Here is a 5,974-nt window from a genome sequence, read left to right on the forward strand (position 1 = left end):
AAGAGATAAGAGTATACAAAGATGCTACCATAAAAGGAAGAGTCACAGAAAGAAACAGTTCTTTTAAAAATTAAGATAATTGAAATGAAAAATTCAATAGAAGCGTTAGAAGACAAAGTTAAAGAAATCTTGCAAAAAAGAGCAAAAAGCCAAAGAAATATGAAATGGAAGAAATAAATTAGAAAAGTAGAGGATTAATTCAGAAGGTCCAATAACTGAACCCTAGACATCCCAAAAAGAGTGAACAGAGAAACTGAAGAAAAAATCATCAATAATTTCCAAAATAAATTTTCCTAGTACTAAAAAAATATGACATTGCATATTAAAAGAGCCCATGAAGTGCCAGCACCAAGATACATCACAGTGAAATAACTGAACACTAGAGAAAATGGAAAGATCCTATAAGCTTCCAGAAGGGAAAAAATTTTTTTCATACAAAGGTCAACAATTACATTGGAATTTTCAATATCCACAATGGAAGCTAGAATAAAGAAACTAAATCCTCAATTTTAAGGTAAAATGATTACTAGATTGGAATTTTACTAGCCATGTCAAGTGTGAAGACAGAAGATATTTTCAGAAAAGCAGTGTCCAAAATAATTTACCTTCTGTGCTCAGGAAGCTACTTAAGGATTTCTACAAGAAAGAGGAAGGCATGGGATCCAGGAAACAGGGAATACTTGTCTTAGTCTCTTCAGGATACTATAACAAAATATCATAGACTGAGTGGCTTATAAACAACAGAAATTTATTTCTCTCAGTTCTGGAGGCTGGGAAGTCCTAGATCAAAGTGTTGCCAAATTCAGTGTCTACTGAGGTCCCACTTCCTGGTTCATAGATGGCCATCTTCTCATTGTATCCTCACATGGTGGTAGGGGTGAGGGAGCTCTCTGGTGTCTCTTTTACAAGAGCACTAACCCCATTTATGAGGGCTCTGCCTTCATGACTTAATCAGCTCCCAAAGGCCCCCACCTCCAAATACCAACAGATTACCTGGAGATTAGGTTTCAACATAGGTGTTTAGGGGCAAGAGGGAAACACAAACATTCAGTCTACAGCAATTCTATCCAAGAAAGAGAGGAGGAAAGGAACTCTGGCATGATGAAGGAGGATACCAAGATACACTTATATGAAAAGAGAGATAGTGCAACCAGTCCAGATTAGAGCGGTTTATTAGGCTCTGGTACTTCCACAATACAATTAAATTAACAGATTATCAACTATTTTTAAAACTGAGAAAAGTCTAGGATTGAATTATAATGAATATATTACAAAGAAAGCAATAGGAAAAAATAAGACATTCCAAGGTGGTGAGGAAAAATAATCATAGTATATTACAACAGTTCAGCTGTGAATAGCATTTATGTAGTCATAATAATTCTAAATAGTAATATAAGCAAAAGTATGATATAACTATTGAGGATGGATAGTATGTGAAGGGGGAAGGATTAGGGCAAAAGATAAAAGAAAGCTAAATCCTCATTTTCCATTATGGGAAGTCATTAGATAATGTGTAAAACTGGAAAATCAAGAAGTGTCGATGACAAGCATATTTAAAGATATGGAAGTAAATGTCTAAAGAATTAGCTGAAATAGTTTTAAGCAGTTGCTCTGGAGAGGAGGAAATGGCAGGTGGATCCCTATATTTCTGAACAAAGTTTGTAAAAACTATGAGTGATTTTGTCCCTTTCATTCTCTTTTTCTATGAAGAGTATAATTAATTTCTACAATGGAGGGAGAAACTTTATTGTGTATGTTTTAAGTTGGTACAGAATCCTTAGACTAAAATATATAAAATCAGTTTAGCTGTGCTCATTTTATATGATGAAACAGAACACAGTAGATTAGATTAGACAGATCAGCAATCTTCACATATGATAAATTTTATAAAACTTTTGTTTAATTATATGTAAATGTAAATACCTGTACATATACCAGATCAAAATGTGAAATGCATTTCTTCCTGTAGGTCACTGTCAAAAAAGCTTTACAATGCTGTTATAGATAACTTGAGAAAGTGAGAAGTGCAGCAGTTTTGAAGTTGTGTTTTTTGGTTCTGTGTTTTTGAAAAAGACATAAGTAGTTTTGTAGATTCCTATATAAGAATCCAAAACAGATATGGATTAAAATTCTCTCTCCTTCTACTAGCTGTGTGACCTCTCTAGATTTCCATTTCCTCATCTATATACCAGGGATAACGATAGTTATTTCAAAGAATGTGAGGATTAAATAAGGTAATGTAGGTAAAGTCCTGGTTTATAGTAGGGGTTCAAAAGCCAATGAAGAAGAAATAAGAATGCTTATATGTACAAAACATGACATTCTGGTCATGTAAAAAAGACATATAATATTTAACTTGAAGCTTCATCCATTTTTTACTTTTAACAGATTAAAATATGCTCATATTCCAATAATGCCTTTATCACAGGCATCTGGAAAACTGCATATGCTTTCCCCTATTTTGAACCACAATTGGAATAAACTCAAACAATGGTTCCATATAGGAAAGTAGCCATTAAAAATGCTGACTAACTTTACTTTTAACATTTGGCTTCAAATTGTTACTAATAAACATTTGTAAATAGTTCATTTATTTATAGTAGTTGATAATACTCATAAATACATATTTATAATATGTAACAAATATTTGTAGCTATAATAGATACTTGTTATTTATAACAAATATTTTATTATAAAAATATATTTTACAATAAAGCAAATATAATATTATAAAGTGCTTAAAACATTACCTTGGGATTCAACATATTATTGATTTTATATTTTACAGGTATTGCAGGTTTTAAAATATTTTTTTCAAAAGTACATAACAAAAATCTATATTTTTCACAATTTAAGAGGTATAAAGGCTTTTATATCTTTGAAGGTATTTATTAAAAATTACATCTTAAATACTCTATGGTAGAAAGTAAGTTAGCCTATAATCCTGATAGGGGTCAGAGTAATAACACAGAATGGACAAATTACACTGTCATTCTACTTAAATTATTTAAGTTATTTAATTTGACCTGTAGATAGTCTCTTGTCTTCTCATCATGCCTGACTTTTAAGTGGGAGGTCTTCATTCATGATGATCCTTTAATGGAAGCAAAGCTTTCTCCATTTAACCCATACTGTTATCAATCATGTACAGGGATAAATGAGCCTGTAAGATTTTGCCAGTATCACAAATGACACTGTGACCTGAGGCCAACATCTTTATTTGCTTCTCCAGTGATTCACTTCAGCAGATATTAACCAATTTTATAATCCATGAAAGGCAAAATTAAAGGACACCATCCATAAAACAGAATAATTCCTATCAGCAACAAAGTGATGTGTGTATTATCTTATAAATTATATGGCCATACAGTGTGGTAATGTAATGAAGTAAAGATGGTAATAATCAAATGCCTAGGGCAAACGCTAATATGCATTTAATCACACAGCATGAAGCCATTTGTCACTACAGTTGAATGCATGTGTACATAAAATACATGAGTCACGTCCTTATTGTTATACTTATAACAGCATCAATTTCACACTATCATTTCACATAATAACAATCGGTAGGCTTTGACATTAGCTAAAACATTCAAAGAATATAAGCGAAATTGTCAACAACAGCTTTACAAATGTGAAAAACAATTTGATTTTTCAGTAACTAAATCATTTTCCCCCAAAATTTTTTGTTAAAGAACTATAACTCCTAAGTTTTTTTCCTTAAATATCACACAAGTTCGTTTAATCATATTGCCTTTTATTCTTAGGAATATTCTTATGACTTGAACCACATGCCAAATCAGTCTTATAAGCATATTTCCTTAATAAGTAATTATTAATATAGTATTTAAATGCAAAATATGAACGACATTTGTCACAAAAAGTGATTCTTTGTGTTCAAAATTATTTTCCTTAATTATACACAAGCTGGTGTATGTGTAGAGTGAAAAAGATTAAGAAAAACTATGATTAAGAAAAAATATGATATAAAAACACTAATTATCTGATCTTGGATTACTACAGGATTCATTGGGAACCTTCTTAACTCCATCAAGACCCTTTGTGATCTTACAGTATTACAAATATTACATTTCCTAATGTGTATCCCCTCTAAAAGTAAAGGACTATAAGGTCTTTTATGTCCCATATAGCACAAATGCTGAACTGGAAATGATTACATTTTCACTCATCATATTCTTTCTTGTACAGTAAGGGCTGCATTAGCCACTATATTGTAAATTCCTTGACCAATTACAAGTCTTACTTTTGTATTCTCACACCTGCCAAATATAATAATTTACAAAAGGCAGGCACTCAATTATTAATAGTATTTGTTGCATTGCATATTGCACTGAATTGAATAGGTCACTCATATTCTTTGGAAAAGGCAGTAGGATACTTGTAAACCCAGAGTCAAAGAAGGCAGTGTGTGCGATCAAAGTGTGATAGACAAACTTTTAGAAAGCTATCACAAAGCTAGAAAAACCTAGAAAAGAATAATTATGTAATGAAGGAAATGGAAATTTGTCCACATATGGATTTTTAAAATTAGGCTTCTTATATAGACACAATAAAGAATAACAGTGATATAATTCAATGTGATATAATAAAGAATAACAGCGATATAATTCAATTCTGGTTAAGAAACTACATGTGATACAAATTTGAGTTAATATTCTTTAACCTCCAGGTATTTACAGTCTAGAAAAGTGGATAAAGCACATATTCAAGTAAGTATAACCCCAGATATGATAACAACAGCCGTGATATAAAAGACACAGTAGATGAACCAAAAAAAGGTGCTATAAGTGTTCAAAGAGTTCAAAGTCACGGTGTACAAGTCTCATTCACATCATCTGTAAAATAAAGATGCTAAACTAAGTTTAATTTTTTATTGTTAATTTGTAAATACACTGTCTCATTGCAAAACCAGTTATAAGTACAACAGCAAAGTATAATTCTCACTATAGAATTCTGATTTAATTAACCTATGGAGAAGAGATTTTAGGCTACTGAGAATTCAAGAAACAGTTCACAGAGAAGGATTTTGAGATAGAGACCCTGAGCAAGGGGAAACTGAATTTGGCTGAAGGATAAGAAGATTAGTTGTTACTAACTTTTTTCATTAACACAAACTTTTTTGAAGAGTAGGAGGTCATTGAGCAGTTTTCAAAATATGAGTTGCCAAGTAAAATGTAAGATAGTAGTTTTAGGTGATAAGTAATCAAGGAAATGTAGAGCACAGGAGAGAAACTCAAACATCTTACATCTTGTAGAAAGAAGCCAAAAAGATCAAGCAATTATATATGAAAAAGAGGGGATAATAAAAGAAGTGAGGTTTGAGAATTGACAAGAGGAGAATTGTATAGAAGATGAATGCTTAGCCTGGGGGGTGGGGTGAGGGGGAAGGAATAACACTCTTCTCTTTCTTAGAAAGTAGAGTGAAGAATAAGGTGAAAGGACCAAGATACAAAGACCACTGAGGTTCCAAAAAAAAAATAGATTATAAAATCAAGATCAACCTGATCTTGTTAAATAAACTTCAAAATGCCAGAACTAAGGAGAACCTTAAAGGCTAAAAATAGTAATGTAAGCAAAAAAAGAGATAAAGAAAAAAAAGAATTCATTTATTCATTCAACAAATATTTACTGAGGCCCTTCTATATTCAAAATGTAATGATTTTAAAAAATACGCCCTGTTTTCAAGGAACTCTGATAGAGAGATACAGATTTACAAAAGTAATTATAATGTGACCATGTGCAATGGTGAAGATCTGTGAAAAGTATTATGGTAGCACAAAGACGGGGCTTCTAATCCAGCATGCGAAAAATCAGGGATGGCTTGGGAAGGTCAGACTTCCTGAGGAAGCTGACTTCTGGACTGAGACTTACAATCTTAAAATGTTAAGATATTAGTAAAATGAAAAATCATATAAGGGTATTTTAGAACATAAGACATAACATAATAGCATAC

The sequence above is a fragment of the Lemur catta genome, chromosome 7 (assembly GCF_020740605.2).
Source record: "Lemur catta isolate mLemCat1 chromosome 7, mLemCat1.pri, whole genome shotgun sequence".
Classification (NCBI taxonomy): Eukaryota; Metazoa; Chordata; class Mammalia; order Primates; family Lemuridae; genus Lemur; species Lemur catta.